The sequence below is a fragment of the Thalassophryne amazonica genome, unplaced genomic scaffold (genome assembly GCF_902500255.1).
Source record: "Thalassophryne amazonica unplaced genomic scaffold, fThaAma1.1, whole genome shotgun sequence".
NCBI classification, from domain to species: Eukaryota; Metazoa; Chordata; class Actinopteri; order Batrachoidiformes; family Batrachoididae; genus Thalassophryne; species Thalassophryne amazonica.
In genome coordinates this window covers 13,544-33,704 of record NW_022986244.1, presented here as the reverse complement: position 1 = coordinate 33,704, position 20,161 = coordinate 13,544, and the positions used below count along the sequence as shown (strand labels likewise).

Here is a 20,161-nt window from a genome sequence, read left to right as displayed (position 1 = left end):
ATATAAACTTTGGAATATTTTGTAGATTATATCTTAAACAGGTTAACCTGGGCAACGCTGGGTACCCCAGCTAGTTCACCATAATTAAATGTTTTTTTAATTGTCACACTTTTGTATCATTACTTAACCTACTTAAGCTTTTGCTTCTGTCCACACCCTTTCAGTCACACAGGTTCACTGTTCACTTGTTGAGTCTGTGTGCCAAATAAATAAATTCATTCAAATTCATTAATATTTTGATGTCAACAGACTGAATAAACTGGTCAAGAAGGCAGGGTCTGCTGTTGGCTCCAAGCTTGCCAACCTGGAGGAGGTGCTTGAGGACAGAATGCTGGCTAAAATGCTGGCAGTTAAAGTAGACCTGCATTGAAATAAATGCAGTCAGATCTTTGGACCAAAAAATGACTTATATTTACACATAACGTCCTTCTGAATGTAGTAAAGTAAAATTTTTCATACGCCCGTTTGATTGAGTGGTGTTGCATTGAAAATCTACTGTCTTTCGCCTCCGGTGTTACCGTTGCGGGGTACGGAGGCGGGACCCGCAAAGAATCCAAGTCATTAAAAAGATATAAACCTCTCTCAGCGCCACGGAACTCTGCAGCTCCGATTACCGAGACGTGTGGCACTGCGGAAAGTCTGTCCTTGCAGCACAGGTGTCACCGGCCGCTCCGCATCAAAACAGCGAGCGTAGTCTCTGGAGTTGTGCCAAGTTGGCTGCACCTCCATTCAGTAGACAGGGAGGTGGTGCCGGCTGCACAGCAGACACGGGGGCGATGTGAGTGGCCCACTTCGGCATTTACCGAGCATGCAGACTCAGTAAGCGCAGCAGAGGTAGAGAGCGAGGTGTTGGGGAAGAACGTCGCCCGCTGTGGATGTCGCCGCTGATCTGAGCATGCAGAGCTGTATCTCACATTCATTGCAGCTTACTTTTGGATGCTGAAACCAGGATGTGTATAACAGTAACATTACTAACAGATAAAATCAATTTCAATGCGGGATCAGACTGAAGGCGGGAGCGCTCCGTCTTCTGCCGGACGTCACTGCATTGACCCGGATGTACAAACAGTTTTCGCTGAGGGCCAAATTTTAGCTGCAAATTTGTCATTTTTAAATGAAGATTTCTCTGCTGAATTACAAATTTGGGCTTACAGATTTACTTTACTGCATTCATAAGGGTCTTATAAATACATATCAGCTATTTCTTTCTGAGATCTGACCACATTTATTTCAATGCAGGTCTACTTTAAGGACACTGCCTCCCACCCCCTCCATAAGACACTGGACAGTCTTAAGAGCAGCTTCAGCAACAGACTCGTAGAACCACGCTGCCTCAGGGAAACATATGGGAGATCGTTCCTGCCTGGTGTCATCAGACTCTTTAAAACATCTGCCACTGCTGGACCTGCTGTGGTCTCTGAACTCGACTAAAAACCTCAGATTTATATTTAACTGAAATCCAATATTTATCTGTTGCACGCACCCCACATACCAATACGCAACAATACATAACAATACATAACAATACCACATAATAATACCACGTATCTACGTAACAATACCGTGTAACAATACCGTGTAACAATAAGTAACAAGACCATGTAACAATACATAACAATACCACATAATAATACCACATAACCATACTGCGTAACAATACGTAACAATGCCATGTAACAATACCACGTAACGATATGTAACAATACCATATACCAAAACATAATACCACATAATACCATGTAACCATACGTAACACTAACGCGTAACAATACATAACAATGCCATGTAACAATATGTAGCAATACGTAACAATACGTAGCATTGTTACGTATTGTTACATGGTTACATGTAACCATGGTATGTTGTTACTTATTGTTAAGTATGGTTACATAATACCATGTAACCATACTTAACAATAACGCATAACAATACATAACAATACCATGTAACCATACGTAACAATAACGCATAACAATACATAATACCATGTAACCATACGTAACAATAACGCGTAACAATACATAACAATGCCATGTAACAATATGTAGCAACACCACATAATACCATGTAACCATACTTAACAATAACGCATAACAATACATAACAATGCTATGTAACAATATGTAGCAATACCACATAACAATATGTAACAATACCATGTAACAATACACAACAATACCAAGTAATAATACGTAGCAATACCACGTAACAATACCATGTAACAATACCCCGTAACAATACGTAACAATACCATGTAACAATACACAACAAAACGTAACAGTACCCCATAACAATACGTAACAATACCACGTAACAATACGTAGCAATACCACGTAACAATATCACGTAACAATACACAGCAATACCATGTAACAATACACAACAAAACGTAACAGTACCCCATAACAATACGTAGCAATACCACATAACAGTATCACATAACAATACGTAGCAATACCATGTAACAATACACAACAAAACGTAACAATCCCCCATAACAATACATAACAATACCACGTAACAATACGTAGCAATACCATGTAACAATATCACGCAACAACACGTAGCAAAAGTGTGTTGGAGGTTAAGCGAGTGTCTGACAGGGTGATGAGTGTGAAGTTGGAAATTGAGGGGGTGATGATGAATATCATCAGTGCATATGCCCCACAGGTAGGTTGTGAGATGAAGGAGAAAGAAGATTTCTGGAGTGTGTTAGATGAGGTGGTGGAGAGTGTGCCCAAGCATGAAAGAGTGGTGATAGGAGCAGACTTCAATGGGCATGTTGGTGAATGGAACAGAGGTGATGAGGAAGTAATGGGTAGATATGGTATCAAGGATAGGAATGGGGAAGGACAGATGGTAGTTGATTTTGCAAAAATGATGGAAATGGCTGTGGTGAATACCTACTTTAAGAAAAGGGAGGAGCACAGGGTAACATATAAGAGTGGAGGAAGGTGCACACAGGTGGGCTACATTCTTTATAGGAGATTCAAGCTTGTAGGATGACTTTAGAGGTAAAGAAGAAGAAGAGAGTGAGAGCTCAACAAAGGATCAGATGGTGGAAGCTGAAGGAGGAAGACTGTTGTGTGAAATTTAACGAGCAGGTGAGAGAAGCACTGGTTGGAGGGGAAGCAATTTTGGACAACTGGAAAAGTACTGCAGATGTGGTGAGGGAGACAGCTAGGACAGTACTGGGTATGACATCTGGACAGTGGAAGGAAGACAAGGAGACTTGGTGGTGGAATGAAGAGGGGCAGGAAAGCATAAGGAGAAAGAGGTTGGCAAAAAAGTTTTGGGATAGTCGGAGAGATGAAGTTCGTAGACAGGAGTACAAGGAGATGCAGCGTAACGCGAAAAGAGAAGTGGCAAAAGCAAAGGAAAAGGCATATTGCGAGCTGTACAAGAAGTTGAATAGTAAGGAAGGAGAAAAGGACTTGTACCGATTGGCCAGACAAAGGGACAGAGCTGGAAAGGATGTGCAGCAGGTTAGGGTGGTAAAAGATCAATCAATCAATCAATTTTTTTATATAGCGCCAAATCACAACAAACAGTTGCCCCAAGGCGCTTTATATTGTAAGGCAAGGCCATACAATAATTATGTAAAACCCCAACGGTCAAAACAAAGATGCACATGGTAATGTGCTGACAAGTGAGGAGTGTGTGCTGAGAAGGTGGAGGGAATATTTTGAAGAGGTGATGAATAAAGAAAATGAGTGAGAGAAAAGGCTGGATGATGTGAGAGTAAATCAGGAAGTACAAGAGATTAGTAAGGAAGAAGTGAGGGCTGCTATGAAGAGGATGAAGAGTGGAAAGGCACTTGGCCCAGATGACATTCCAGTGGAGGCATGGAAATGTCTAGGAGAGATGGCAGTAGAGTTTCTAACCAGACTGTTTAATAAAATCTTGGAAAGTGAGAGGATGCCTGAGGACTGGAGACGAAGTGTGCTGGTTCCTATTTTCAAGAACAAGGGTGATGTGCAGCGCTGCAGTAACTACAGAGACATAAAGCTGATCAGCCACAGCATGAAGTTATGGGAAAGAGTAGTAGAAGCTAGGCTTAGAAAACAGGTGAAGATCTGTGAGCAGCAATATGGTTTCATGCCGAGAAAGAGCACTACAGATGCAATGTTTGCTCTGAGAATACTGTTGGAAAAGTACAGAGAAAGACAGAAAGAGTTACATTGTGTGTTTGTGGACTTAGAAAAAGCTTATGATAGGGTGCCAAGAAAAGAGCTGTGGTATTGTATGAGGAAGTCTGGAGTGGCAGAGAAGTACCTTAGGGTAGTGCAGGACATGTACAAGAATAGTGTGACAGCAGTCGGAATGACAGACTCATTCAAGGTGGAGGTGGGATTACACCAAGGATCAGCTCTGAGTCCTTTCTTGTTTGCAGTGGTGACTGACAGGTTGACGGATGAGATCAGACAGGAGTCCCCATGGACTATGATGTTTGCAGATGACATTGTGATCTGTAGTGAGAGTAGAGAGCAAGTTGAGTCTAGTCTGGAGAAGTGGAGATATGCTTTGGAGAGAAGGGGAATGAAAGTCAGTAGAAGCAAGACTGAGTACATGTGTGTGAATGAGAGGGAGCCCAGTGGAATAGTGCAGTTACAAGGAGTAGAAGTGGTGAAAGTAGATGAGTTTAAATATTTGGGGTCAACTGTTCAAAATAATGGAGAGTGTGGTAGAGAGGTGAAGAAGAGAGTGCAGGCAGGGTGGAGTGGGTGGAGAAAGGTGGCAGGAGTGATTTGTGACCGAAGAATATCAGCAAGAGTGAAGGGAAAAGTTTACAAGACAGTAGTGAGACCAGCTATGTTGTATGGTTTAGAGACGGTGGCACTAACAAAAAGACAGGAGGCAGAGCTGGAGGTGGCAGAGCTGAAGATGTTGAGATTCTCTTTGGGAGTGACAAGAATGGACAAGATTAGGAATGAACATATCAGAGGGACAGCTCAGGTGGGACGGTTTGGAGACAAAGTCAGAGAGGTGAGATTGAGATGTTTGGACATGTGCAGAGGAGGGACTCAGGATATATAGGGAGAAGGATGCTGAGGATGGAGCCACCAGGCAGGAGGAGAAGAGGGAGACCAAAGAGGAGGTTCATGGATGTGCTGAGGGAGGACATGCAGGTGGTTGGTGTGACAGAGGAAGATACAGCGGACAGGATGAGATGGAAACGATTGATCTGCTGTGGCGACCCCTAACGGGAACAGCCGAAAGACAAAGAAGAAGAAGAAGTACGGAAGAAAGTTGTATTCACTTTAATTAAAAAAAAAGAGAAAATGCGTTTGTCATTTTTTTTAATGATTGACTGACTGATTGAGTGATTGAACATGTCTTCCTTCAATGCCATCGTTGTCCTGCTCCCACCGGAACGTCTCTGCATCCAGACCTGTGGTCCAGCCTGAGGAAAGATGCCATCAAAGTAACCACTGTTCTCCATCCAGTTGTTGCTTTCGTTGTTCCTGTCATTTTAACAGAAATTATGAAGTGCACAGCAGGTTACTATCACAACTGGTGTAAAGGTGAAGTGAGAATCTCTTCTCTTCATTATCACCCTCCACCTCAACTTCAAAATCCCTAAAGTGTTTTCTGCTGTGGAGAGAAAAATGAGGTGGGCTTCATAGATAATTGGCAAAGCTTCTGGGGAAAACCTGGTCTTGTTAGGAGAGACGGCATCCATCCCACTTTGGATGGAGCAGCTCTCATTTCTAGAAATCTGGCCAATTTTCTTAAATCCTCCAAACTGTGACTATCCAGGGTTGGGACCAGGAAGCAGAGTTGTAGTCTTACACACCTCTCTGCAGCTTCTCTCCCCCTGCCATCCCCTCATTACCCCATCCCCGTAGAGACGGTGCCTGCTCCCAGACCACCAACAACCAGTAAAAATCTATTTAAGCATAAAAATTCAAAAAGAAAAAATAATATAGCACCTTCAACTGCACCACAGACTAAAACAGTTAAATGTGGTCTATTAAACATTAGGTCTCTCTCTTCTAAGTCCCTGTTGGTAAATTATATAATAATTGATCAACGTATTGATTTATTCTGCCTAACAGAAACCTGGTTACAGCAGGATGAATATGTTAGTTTAAATGAGTCAACACCCCCGAGTCACACTAACTGTCAGAATGCTCGTAGCACGGGCCGGGGCAGAGGATTAGCAGCAATCTTCCATTCCATCTTATTAATTAACCAAAAACCCAGACAGAGCTTTAATTCATTTGAAAGCTTGTCTCTTAGTCTTGTCCATCCAAATTGGAAGTCCCAAAAACCAGTTTTATTTGTTATTATCTATCGTCCACCTGGTCGTTACTGTGAGTTTCTCTGTGAATTTTCAGACCTTTTGTCTGACTTAGTGCTTAGCTCAGATAAGATAATTATAGTGTATTGTATGGCTTTGCCTTACAATATAAAGCGCCTTGGGGCAACTGTTTGTTGTGATTTGGCGCTATATAAATAAAATTGATTTTTTTTTTTTTTTGATAGTGGGTGATTTTAACATCCACATAGATGCTGAGAATGACAGCCTCAACACTGCATTTAATCTATTATTAGACTCAGCTGGCTTCACTCAAAATGTAAATGAGCCCACCCATCATTTTAACCGCACTTTAGATCTTGTTCTGACATATGGCATAGAAATTGAAGACTTAACAGTATTCCCTGAAAACCCCCTGTTGTCTGATCATTTCTTAGTAACATTTACATTTACTTTAATGGACTACCCAGCAGTGGGGAATAAATTTCATTACAGTAGAAGTCTTTCTGAAAGCGCTGTAACTAGGTTTAAGGATATGATTCCTTCTTTGTTATGTTCTTCAATGCCATATACCAACACAGTGCAGAGTAGCTACCTCAACTCTGTGAGTGAGATAGAGTATCTCGTCAATAGCTTTACATCCTCATTGAGCACAACTTTGGATGCTGTAGCTCTTCTGAAAACGAGAGCCTTAAATTAGAAATGCCTGACTCCGTGGTATAACCCACAAACTCGCAGCTTAAAGCAGATAACCTGTAAGCTGGAGAGGAAATGGCGTCTCACTAATTTAGAAGATCTTCATTTAGCCTGGAAAAAGAGTCTGTTGCTCTATAAAAAAGCCCTCCGTAAAGCTAGGACATCTTACTATTCATCACTAATTGAAGAAAATAAGAACCCCAGGTTTCTTTTCAGCACTGTAGCCAGGCTGACAAAGAGTCAGAGCTCTATTGAGCCAAGTATTCCTTTAACATTAACTAGTAATGACTTAATGACTTTCTTTGCTAATAAAATTTTAACTATTAGAGAAAAAATTACTCATAACCATCCCAAAGACATATCGTTCTCTTTGGCTGCCTTCAGTAATGCTGGTATTTGGTTAGACTCTTTCTCTCCGATTGTTCTGTTATTTTCATTAGTTACTTCCTCCAAACCATCAACATGTCTATTAGACCCCATTCCTACCACGCTGCTCAAGGAAGCCCTACCATTAATTAATGCTTCAATCTTAAATATGATCAATCTGTCTTTATTAGTTGGCTATGTACCACAGGCTTTTAAGGTGGCAGTAATTAAACCATTACTTAAAAAGCCATCACTTGACCCAGCTATCTTAGCTAATTATAGGCCAATCTCCAACCTTCCTTTTCTCTCAAAAATTCTTGAAAGGGTAGTTGTAAAACAGCTAACTGATCATCTGTAGAGGAATGGTCTATTTGAAGAGTTTCAGTCAGGTTTCAGAATTCATCATAGTACAGAAACAGCATTAGTGAAGGTTACAAATGATCTTCTTATGGCCTCAGACAGTGGACTCATCTCTGTGCTTGTTCTGTTAGACCTCAGTGCTGCTTTTGATACTGTTGACCATAAAATTTTATTAAAGAGATTAGAGCATGCCAAAGGCACTGCGCTGCGGTGGTTTGAATCATATTTATCTAATAGATTACAATTTGTTCATGTAACTGGGGAGTCTTCTTCACAGACTAAGGTTAACTATGGAGTTCCACAAGGTTCTGTGCTAGGACCAATTTTATTCACTTTATACATGCTTCCCTTCGGCAGTGTTATTAGAAAGCATTGCTTAAATTTTCATTGTTACGCAGATGATACCCAGCTTTATCTATCCATGAAGCCAGAGGACACACACCAATTAGTTAAACTGCAGGATTGTCTTACAGACATAAAGACATGGATGACCTCTAATTTCCTGTTTTTAAATTCAGATAAAACTGAAGTTATTGTACTTGGCCCCACAAATCTTAGAAACATGGTGTCTAACCAGATCCTTACTCTGGATGGCATTATCCTGACCTCTAGTAATACTGTGAGAAATCTTGGAGTCATTTTTTATCAGGATATGTCATTCAAAGTGCATATTAAACAAATATGTAGGACTGCTTTTTTGCATTTACGCAATATCTCTAAAATGAGAAAGGTCTTGTCTCAGAGTGATGCTGAAAAACTAATTCATGCATTTATTTCCTCTAGGCTGGACTATTGTAATTCATTATTATCAGGTTGTCCTAAAAGTTCCCTAAAAAGCCTTCAGTTAATTCAAAATGCTGCAGCTAGAGTACTGACGGGGACTAGAAGGAGAGAGCATATCTCACCCATATTGGCCTCTCTTCATTGGCTTCCTGTTAATTCTAGAATAGAATTTAAAATTCTTCTTCTTACTTATAAGGTTTTGAATAATCAGGTCCCATCTTATCTTAGGGACCTCATAGTACCATATCACCCCAATAGAGCGCTTCGCTCTCAGACTGCAGGCTTACTTGTAGTTCCTAGGGTTTGTAAGAGTAGAATGGGAGGCAGAGCCTTCAGCTTTCAGGCTCCTCTCCTGTGGAACCAGCTCCCAATTCGGATCAGGGAGACTCTACTTTTAAGATTAGGCTTAAAACTTTCCTTTTTGCTAAAGCTTATAGTTAGGGCTGGATCAGGTGACCCTGAACCATCCCTTAGTTATGCTGCTATAGACTTAGACTGCTGGGGGGTTCCCATGATGCACTGTTTCTCTTTTTGCTCTGTATGCACCACTCTGCATTTAATCATTAGTGATTGATCTCTGCTCCCCTCCACAGCATGTCTTTTTCCTGATTCTCTCCCTCAGCCCCAACCAGTCCCAGCAGAAGACTGCCCCTCCCTGAGCCTGGTTCTCCTGGAGGTTTCTTCCTGTTATAAGGGAGTTTTTCCTTCCCACTGTCGCCAAGTGCTTGCTCACAGGGGGTCGTTTTGACCGTTGGGGTTTTTCTGTAATTATTGTATGGCTTTTGCCTTACAGTATAAAGCACCTTGGGGCAACTGTTTGTTGTGATTTGGTGCTATATAAATAAAATTGATTTGATTTGATTTTGATTTGCTGTCACACAGAGTGAGCTGAGGTTCACATCAACAGATTTCTCCTCTGGGGTCAGATGTGTAGAATTTATGAAGCCTTTCAGCAACCAGTCGAGTGGATCTGCAGGGTCACCAATGATTTGTAGTCGAACGTCTTCTCCCTCAGTGTTTTTCACACCCTAAAACAGAAAATTATGTTTTTTAAAATTTTTATGTTTAATGAGTAATTATATCCTGTGCAGTGGATATGACTTTTTTTCTCTTAAGTTTGAAAGGTACCTTTGGCAGTTGATGAGCTCTGAAAAAGGTCTGAATGGCACAAAACATTGGAATCCTGGGCTTTTCCAGGCATTTTTGCAACTAATGCTCCAAAATCTAAAAGCAAACAACTTGTTTTAGTTGAGTAAAGTAAGTAGGAAATGTAAAAAGACCTCACACAAGGTTGACCTGTTAATCTGATCCACCAATCAGATAGAATTCAATCAGATCAGAAATAAAGTGTCCATGTAAACGTGGTGAGTGAGAACGACTGGTCAGGTATGTATCATCAGGGCCAGCAGCTTTTCTAGGGTTTACTGCTCTTAAGCCCAGGTTACACATAGACGGTTTTGTCGGCAAGTCGTACGCAGACTGAAGTTCGCGGTAGTTCTGGCTGTTTTCGCGGTGGAAAGAGGCGGAGTGCGCGCACGTAAAAAAAAAAGAAAGAAATAAAGAAACTCCGCTCCCTGCTGCTGCTGTTTGCTGCGGGGCTCCTCCTCGCTCTCTCCCCCAAAAAACTCTGTCATAATTGTGTTTAGAAGCCAGTCACCATTTGCTTTATTATACAGCTGTGTAGCTAATAAGCAAAATAACCTCCAGGACGATTCACGCGCGCACGCACGTAAAATAAAAATAAAAAGAAACCCCGCTCCACGCTGCTGTGGTGCTGCTGTTCGCTCCAAAAACTCTGTCATGATTGTAAAATAAAGGACAAAAGAGACATAAGTCCTGCTCACAGGCTGCTACCAGATACAGGACATGTTCACATCTTCAAACTCCAGACATCTCCACGTCACTACATATTCAGTCCTTGATTGGTCATCGCGGCGCGACGAGAACTGCAGCACTACAGGAAGCAGCAGGATGAAACGGCGATTAAAAAGTATCAAACGCCGTTGTTCGCGTTGTCGCTGTCGTCACAGGAGGTCTCCGGGAGTGCTCCCGGAATTATTCGACATGTTGAATAATTTTTTTTGACGATTCCCGGTAAAGCTGGAACTAAGCCACGCCCCCTAGTGCCGGCGTTAACAACGACGTGTGATCCTTAAGACGGCCAAAAACTCTTCCAGGACGCTTCCGGGAGCTCTTACCGTCTGTGTGTAAACGGGGCTTTAGGTTTTTTTAGGTGCTGGAACCAGGGGGAGGCGTTTAGCTGCTCTGCCAGTGTGCTGCTGATGCTGGAGGATGTTGAAGGGGGTGGCCTTTGTAGTTGGTCCAGGCCTGGATGCCCCTCCACATCTGACATGGGTTACTGTACATCAGGTCTCCCTCTATTTCCTATTTGTAGGAATCCTTAGTGTGTTTGATGCCCCTCCTCAGGTCAGCTCTGGCGGTGCTGTAGAGAGCTCTGTTTCCTGTCCTGAAGGCTGAGTTATGAGCTCTGATCAGGGTCTGGACTTCCTTTGTCATCCAGGACTTCCTGTTTGAAAGACCCGGATGTGTCTGTACTTGATGATTTCTACACTGCACCTGATGTCGAAGACAGACTGTGTGTGTGTTCAGGTCCCAAGCTCCACTCTATGCAGCCAAAGCAGTCCTGCAGCTGGGCGAGGGCGTTTCCAGGCCAGGCTTTGAGGGTCTGGGCGGCTGGTTTTTGCCTCCTGAGGCTGGGAAGAGGAGCAGAGAGGTTGACATGCTGGTGGAATTTGGGGGAGAACAGTCTTGAGGCACGCTTTAATGACGTGCACGCCTGCCGGTGTTATGACACTGTAATCTGAAGCAGGCCGAGTGCTGCCGTGCCTTTTATGTTTTCATGTGTTTGATATCAGTGGTGGGCACAGATAACCAAAAAATTAGCTTTGATAACAGATAATCAGCTAACTGAAAAGTTAGCTTTTATAAAGCTAAACCAATAAACCACCCAAAAATTTATCAGAAGCTACAGCTAACCTATACACTTGCAGCTAGTAACAAGCTGATTTTGAGTTTTAACACCACAATCGCTTCTGGTAACATCAAAGGCGACCATCAAGATGGCGCTGCTGACGCGTTGTTACTTCAGCTCTGCCCCCTCTTTTCCTACTTTCACTATTTTTAATAGTGCTTATTTGTCTTTATTTGCAGCCCACTTTTGTTACTCTTGTGATTATCTTCATGCTGCTTTCTGCACTATTTGAGGCAGCACGGGGAAATCCCTTTGTCTCCAGCTCTGGACGTCCCATTGTTTATAGCCGGGATCAGCTGCTTGGACTAAGAGACTCCCCAGCTAACACAGAACGTCCTTGCAACGTTGCTGGCAGGTTACATTTTTGTTGCACAATTAGGAACGTTCTGTCCACCTTGTACGTTGTACTTACGTTGAGGGGACGTTCTATTAACTACTATATATAATTCACCAGCCTTATCAATCTATATATTGATTGATAAGGCTGGTGAATTGGTATTGTTGTAAATTTAAATAAAGTGATTCCTGTATTTTCTTTCTTAACACTTATATTTTATAACTTACTTAATTTTCCGAAAGTTTTCATTCTCAGGGATACTTTAGTAGGCCTACTGTCCCAATGATAGTCTAGTCCGGATTGACCGGTCGATCGCATGGGGGGAACTCCCGCGGTTCATTCTATCTGCGCATGCACAGGGTCAAGAGGTCGTGAGGAGCTACAGTGGAGAGCGACGCGAGCGTATAATGGCGGAGGAAAAAGATCCCAAACTTATCATTTTCATCCAGAGTGGGAGGAAGATTATTTTTTCGTTTATTCAAATGGAAAATCCATCTGCCTTATCTGCAATGCAAACGTGGCATTACCGAAGAAAGGGAATTTGGAGCGGCATTTTAAGACGATCCACAAGAGCTACGATGCTAGCTTCTCAGCTAAAAGCCAGCTTGCAGCACAACAGGCCGTTTTCCCCCGGACAAATACCACCAGTAAGGCTGCAACCACAGCTTCTTATCGTGCCAGCCGTGTTCTGGCAAAAAGAAAGAAATCATTCAAGGATGGTGAAATTGTGAAAGAAGCTTTCATGGAAGCTGCAGATGTGATCTTTGCCGATTTTAAAAATCAGAAGGAGATCGTGTCTGCAGGATGTGCAGCTCTCAAGAAAGTCTGTTGCACGACGATGCGAGTTAATGGCGGAGGATATTGATCGGTAACTGAGGAATGATATTGAGGTATGAGAGTGTTTTTCTCTGCAATTTGATGAATCCACTGATACTGTGGACGTGGCTCAGCTATGTGTTTTTATTAGAATGTTTTTTGACAACATGAATGTAAAAGAAGAACTGCTGAGCATTTTACCTTTGAAAGGCCACACGAGAGGCACAGATATGTTTCAGGTTTTTATGGAATTTGTTAATAAGAGCCAGCTGCCCCTCTACAAACTCATTTCTACAACCCCTGGCAAAAATTACGGAATCACCGGCCTCGGAGGATGTTCATGCAGTTGTTTAATTTTGTAGAAAAAAAGCAGATCAGACATGACACAAAACTAAAGTCATTTCAAATGGCAACTTTCTGGCTTTAAGAAACACTATAAGAAATCAAGAAAAAAAGATTGTGGCAGTCAGTAACGGTTACTTTTTTAGACCAAGCAGAGGGAAAAAAATATGGACTCACTCAATTCTGAGGAAAAAATTATGGAATCACCCCGTAAATTTTCATCCCCAAAACTAACACCTGCATCAAATCACATCTGCTTGTTAGTCTGCATCTAAAAAGGAGTGATCACACCTTGGAGAGCTGTTACACCAAGTGGACTGACATGAATCATGGCTCCAACACGAAAGATGTCACTTGAAACAAAGGAGAGGATTATCAAACTCTTAAAAGAGGGTAAATCATCACGCAATGTTGCAAAAGATGTTGGTTGTTCACAGTCAGCTGTGTCTAAACTCTGGACCAAATACAAACAACATGGGAAGGTTGTTAAAGGCAAACATACTGGTAGACCAAGGAAGACATCAAAGCGTCAAGACAGAAAACTTAAAGCAATATGTCTCAAAAATCGAAAATGCACAACAAAACAAATGAGGAACGAATGGGAGGAAACTGGAGTCAACGTCTGTGACCGAACTGTAAGAATCCGCCTAAAGGAAATGGGATTTACATACAGAAAAGCTAAACGAAAGCCATCATTAACACCTAAACAGAAAAAAACAAGGTTACAATGGGCTAAAGAAAAGCAATTGTGGACTGTGGATGACTGGATGAAGTCATATTCAGTGATGAATCTCGAATCTGCATTGGGCAAGGTGATGATGCTGGAACTTTTGGTTGGTGCCGTTCCAATGAGATTTATAAAGATGACTGCCTGAAGAGAACATGTTAATTTCCACAGTCATTGATGATATGGGGCTGCATGTCAGGTAAAGGCACTGGGGAGATGGCTGTCATTACATCATCAATAAATGCACAAGTTTACGTTGATATTTTGGACACTTTTCTTATCCCATCAATTGAAAGGATGTTTGGGGATGATGAAATCATTTCTCAAGATGATAATGCATCTTGCCATAGAGCAAAAACTGTGAAAACATTCCTTGCAAAAAGACACATAGGGTCAATGTCATGGCCTGCAAATAGTCCGGATCTTAATCCAATTGAAAATCTTTGGTGGAAGTTGAAGAAAATGGTCCATGACAAGGCTCCAACCTGCAAAGTTGATCTGGCAACAGCAATCAGAGAAAGTTGGAGCCAGATTGATGAAGAGTACTGTTTGTCACTCATTAAGTCCATGCCTCAGAGACTGCAAGCTGTTATAAAAGCCAGAGGTGGTGCTACAAAATACTAGTGATGTGTTGGAGCGTTTTTGTTTTTCATGATTCCATAATTTATTCCTCAGAATTGAGTGATTCCATATTTTTTTCCCTCTGCTTGGTCTAAAAAAGTAACTGTTACTGACTGCCACAATTATTTTTCCTGATTTCTTATAGTGTTTGAAATGACTTTAGTTTTGTGTCATGTCTGTGATCTGCTTTTTTTCTACAAAATTAAACAACTGAATGAACATTCTCCGAGGCTGGCGATTCCATAATTTTTGCCAGGGTTTGTAGAACTACACATCTGCTACAAAACAGGTAGGTGCTCAACTGATTTTAAGTTTTATAAATATTTGTAGCTGTTCAGCTTTGTTTACCACTTTAACGGTCTAAAAATTATCAGACAAAAATTTATTGGAAGATAATTAGTCCGATAATGGTTTTCAAAGTTATTTGAAAAGATAATCCGATAATGAAAACATTATCTTCGAAAATGATTGGTTATCGGATTATCAGAACTGTGCCCACCACTGCCACTTTGATATTTAATGTTCATCATCCCACAATTTACAGATATTCTCCTGATTTAAGCAGAATTTGACTGACAACTTGTGACATATGTAATAGAAACCCCACCCCTGCAATACTATTTAGCTTGATTTAATGCCCCCCCCCCCCCCCCCCCTTTTATTCATAGTCCAGGATTACAACTGTGTTACAAAAAACTAATATGCAAAGTGAAAAGTGCTACATCACACACCACCTTAATGGATAAAAACTAATCAAAATTGTGTTTGTTTGAGAGGTTGTTGATGGTCAACAACAGTGGTGTCCAAAGTCATTCCAGAAAGGGCCAAGAGGGGGCAGGTTTCCTTTGCATCCACTGACTCCAGCAGGTGATTTCACTGATTAACATCACTTTGAGCAGATGGAATGAGTTCATCAGTGAGATGACCCCCCCCAAGCGAAGCAAAACTGCACATTTCAGAGTGGCCTTTTATTGTGGCCAGCCTAAGGCACACCTGTGCAATAATCATGCTGTCTAATCAGCATCTTGATATGCCACACATGAGCAGTGGTGCCACAGTTACTTTGAAAAAGAAATCCAGTTACTGATTACTCCTTGAAAAACCTAAGCAGGCCTTACACTGTGCGAGTTTTGGCCCCTTTTCAGCCGATTTTTCACTCGTGTGAGAATTTTTTGGAATGCGCCAAGTTTCAGGTTAATGGCGCATCCTACATCATGTAGTATACATGGAGTAATGAGCTGCGTTTAACACGACCACCTCCCAATCGGCAAACATATTGTCGGATGAAAATCAAACCTTAAAAAACAATTAGCGGGTTTTTTTTTTAAAAAATGTCATGTTGTCCTCTGAAAGAGAGTTTAGGAGCATTTGGGTGGAAAAAAGTGTTAGTTGCCATCACGGTACAGATCAGCTGTTTTTAGCGAGGAGACACAGAGTGGCTCAGCTCGGAGTTTTGGGGGGGGGGGAGTGTTAAAATGTCTTTGTCAAGCTCAGTACTGGTGTGCTGTCAGTGCGCTTTCAGAGTTGACGACTGTTTGTTCCAACTCAGGAGCTGCAGCACAAAATCGTGGATGAAAAGCTGCAGCTCGCTGAAAGTGGGCGGTTCAATTGAGCCCGACCCCCTGCCCACGGGCCGGTTCAACGATGCCACTGAGCCACAATGCAAAAATAATAGTAATGCATATTGACTTGGAGAAGTAACTTTAATATGATTACTGATTTGGAAAGATTAACGCGTTACTTGTTACTGAAAAAAGCGGTCAGATTAGAGTAACGGGTTACTAGCGTCACTACCTGTGGATTATCTCTCAAAGGAGAAGTGCTCACTAACACAGATTTTAAAAAGAGCAAAAATAAGTGTTACATTTATATTTTTGTTCATTGTGTGCATATATATATATACACATACACACACACACACCATGAGTTTTGACAAAATTAGACCCACTTTAAGCCTTATTTTAGCATGTTTTGGCCTCAACAACTGAACAAAAACGAGATCCACACTGTCCACTTACATGTGATCTGCAGACTGCCAGCAGGATGAAAACAATCTGAAAATCATGTTATTTTTATGTTATTTTAAAATTTTATTTTATATGTGTTTTTTGTAAATTTGTGTTTTTAATGTTAAGCACTTTGGACACCAGTCAGTGCTGTAAAGCGCTTTATAAATAAATCCTGATTGATTGAAAATGTAGACACCAACTTTCAAGTTGTTCATCACCACAAGAACATGTGATTGTACATGTTTTTCTGGTTTTCTGGAATTTCAGCCAGCTTGGCTGTGCACACTCAATTCAGTGGAATCAGACAAAACCAATCTTTGTATCAAAGCCAACATGGTTCAAACGGCATTACTTTATTTTGAAATATTACAAACACAGGTGAGCCCCCACAAACCTGTACACACATAAATCGCAATTCAGCTTTACTCACAGTCACGTTGTGGATCCTGAAAATTAATGCTACTGTATAAAACTTTTGATTTGACTGTTTTTGAGAGGGATCGTCAGTGCTGACTGATGATTAGAAGTTTTTGGATACGACTCTTACTGCCGCTTCAGATTGGGCTGTAATTTATACATGCGCCTGCCCCCCACTACAGATGAAGAAATCACCATCCAGGAAGGAATCACACTTCAAATGGCTGAAACTATTCTAATGTGGCAAGATAAGCTGATTTTAAGTTGTTTTGGTCAACCTCATTAACTTGTGGTCCAATTTTGTGGACCCCAACTTACACAATTTAACAGGACTCACCTGTAAGAAGTCAGTAAGAATAATAGTTTTTCAGAAGTAGTAGGATCTGGGTCATATTATGTGGGTCCTCCACTGCAGGACAGACACGAAGAGAGAGAGAGAGGGTTTACTGGCTGCTCTGATAGAGACAGACGCACGCTGCTCAGCTTCTAAGAGACTTATTGTATATTTAAAGTGAAGCAGTGCATTTTTTTTAAAACAGTACTGTGCACTGCTCGCTCCAACTCACAGACGGACGCGAGAGGAAATGTGCACTTTTTCCCCAGTAAATTAAGTTTCACAGAGAAACCAACACCTTCATCAGCCTGATTCTTATTGATTTTGATCGGTGCTTCATGAGGGCGCACAGCGGGGAAAGCTGCACTCCACAGCGGGGGGATGCTACTGAAGCGGACCACCGGGCCGGGCTCACCACGTGCACGCCAAGTTGCTTTAGCCACCACTCAAACTGTGTTTTTACTACGAATGCAAACGTTACAACTTTAAAGTCATTATGACACATCACACTTATGAAAACCGATGCAGTGAATCCACAGGTCAGAGGTCACAGGCGTGTCGAATCGTTCGGACAGAGCTGTGCCTTGCCACACCGCTACCACACAACCAAAACATTTTCTTAGATTTGAATCGATCTCAGGAAAGGCCCAGGTCTTCTGAGGAAAAAATAAAGAAATAATTTCTGGAATTCCAGAATAAACTGCAAAGTTCTCACGTCCCGTCGACATCAACCAACCAGTCTGAAGAATTGAAAAAAGAAAATAGGTTTATTGTCACAGGACAAGGGAGGTTACACTGACAGGTTACATCTGACTTGAAGTGTGTTCCTGAATGTGAAGACGTGCTCAGCTTCATCATGTCTCCATTCCTGCTGTCTTCTGTCCCCATCAGACAATCAGCAGTCCACAGAATAAGAACAAGTCACCAGACAGACCAGCTGGACCCGGACACACCCAGGCTGAAGCTCAGAGGTCACAGAACCTGCAGGGACCCTGGATGTGGTTCCACTTCAGTACTGGAAGCTTCTCTTGGTCTGGATGTCATCAAGGATCTGCTGCAGTTCCTCATCTTCAAACCGACCCTCCAAACTGAAAAACAGACACAAAGACTGCTGCTCAAAACCACCCCTGGGGGAGTCACGCAGGCACAACGAACAAGATGGCAGCCACCTGCCATCCTGGAGGGAGAGAAGAGGAGCAGTGTCCTACGGACCTGATAGGGTTTTTTTTTTTTTTTTATAGGTTTGCCTTTTTTCCTAGGCTGCAGATCTTTTAGTTGTTCAAACTGTTTGGACGGTTTATATAATGGAGATGTTCCTTTTTCCATTTGTTTTGTTTTATTTTGGCTGGGTGCACTCACACATTAGGTTTTTCTTCAGGGGACAAGAATGTTCATTTCTGTTTTTAAAGGCATGGTTACAGGTTTAAGTTATATTGCAATTCATAATTTGTAATGACTGGTAAATCTATAAAATGTATGTCTTGGAATATTAATGGATGTGGAAATCCAATCAGAAGGCATATAAATATTGGCATATTTAAAGACAAATCAAGCAGATATAGTATTTCTTCAAGAGACTCAGCTAAGTGAGGGGGCGGAGTCAAGGTTTAAAGTGGGCTGGATAGGTCATTTTTTTTTATAGTTCATATTCAAGTGCTCACAGTGGAGTAACCATCCTCAGTAAAAGAAATACTCACTTTTCATTGATAAAAGAAGTCAAAGATACAGAAGGGAGAGTGGTACGAGTCCAGGCGATGGTAGAGGGGGTAAAGTTAACACTTTGTAACATTTATGTGCCAAATAAAGACAACCCTCACTTCTGTCATGACATAAATAGAGTTTTGGGAGATATGGATGGACAAATACTATTAGCAGGTGATATGAATGAAGTGATGGATCCTGTTCTGGATAAGAGTTCATCTAAAGGTTCACTGAGCTCTAAGTTCATATGTTAGAGGAGGATATGGGCCTAATTGATGTATGGCGGCTGATTAATCCTTCTAAAAGAGAATACACATTCTATTGTCATTGTCATGAGTCTTATTCTAGGATCGATCTGTTTCTAATTTACTTCATGCAAGAAGCTGTGACATAACATTGCACTTACTGACCACGCAGCTGTTGAACTCTGCATTAAATTAGGACTGAGGAACGTAAGAGGTTCAAGGTGGAGAATAAATGTCTCATTATTACAAGATAAAGCTTTAAGGAGCTGCTGGGTGACGACCTTAAGCACTTTTTGGAAATAAAGTTTGGGGGTACGAAGTATATTCAAAGTGTCTGGGAGGCCTCTAAGGCTTATGTGAGGGGTAAATTGATAGCATATGCTACAAAAAAGAAAAAGGAAAGTGTTCTTAGGATTCAAGAACTGGAATTAAATTGAAAGAAAATAATTTGTCTGTGCAGTATAATGACTCACTTTACAGAGACATTTGTGGGCTTAAATTTCAGCTAAATGAACTTTATAATAAGAAAGTGGAATATTCCTTGTTCAGGTCGAAAACTACATTTTATGAGGGAGGGGAAAAAACTGGGAAAGTATTGGCAAGACAAGTTAAAAAAAGAGGACTGTTCAAATACTATTCCTTCCATTAAATAAGGTAACTCTTTGGTGACCTCAGCAAAAGACATAAATGGTGTGTTCAGGCAATATTATGAAACACTATATACGTCGACAGCGTCTGAGGAGGAGAACCAGAGAGAGTGTGAACACTTCTCCAAACTCAATCTACCTAGGTTACTTCAGGAACATGTGGAGTATTATAAAGAGTATATAGATATTCTTGCCCCTATTTTGCAGAAAGTGTATCAAGAGGCTTTTGAGAGAGGCCAAATTCAATGAACCACTGATCTCTGATTCCAAAAAAAGATAGGGATAGTACAGACCCATCAGATTATAGGCCGACCAGCTTGTTGAACTCGGATTGTAAGATACTCACTAAGGTGCTGGGCTTACAACAAGTCCTTCCTGGCATTATACATCCGAATCAGACGGATTTATGAAAAAACTGTTCTTCATCTGATACATTAGGAAACTGTTGCACCTGATGTGGTTGAGTCAGTCAAAAGATGAGCCTGTAGCTGCCCTCTCCTTAGACG

The 20,161-nt window shown here is 41.5% G+C and overlaps 1 long non-coding RNA gene across 1 annotated transcript; it reads left to right on the top strand.

Moving 5' to 3' along the window:
* The first annotated feature begins 281 nt into the window (after positions 1–281).
* LOC117505776 lies at positions 282–2,130 on the top strand. The gene is made up of 2 exons (XR_004559255.1): positions 282–355; positions 1,252–2,130. It is a non-coding gene; the product is annotated as an uncharacterized LOC117505776 (long non-coding RNA).
* Positions 2,131–20,161: the final 18,031 nt, after the last annotated feature.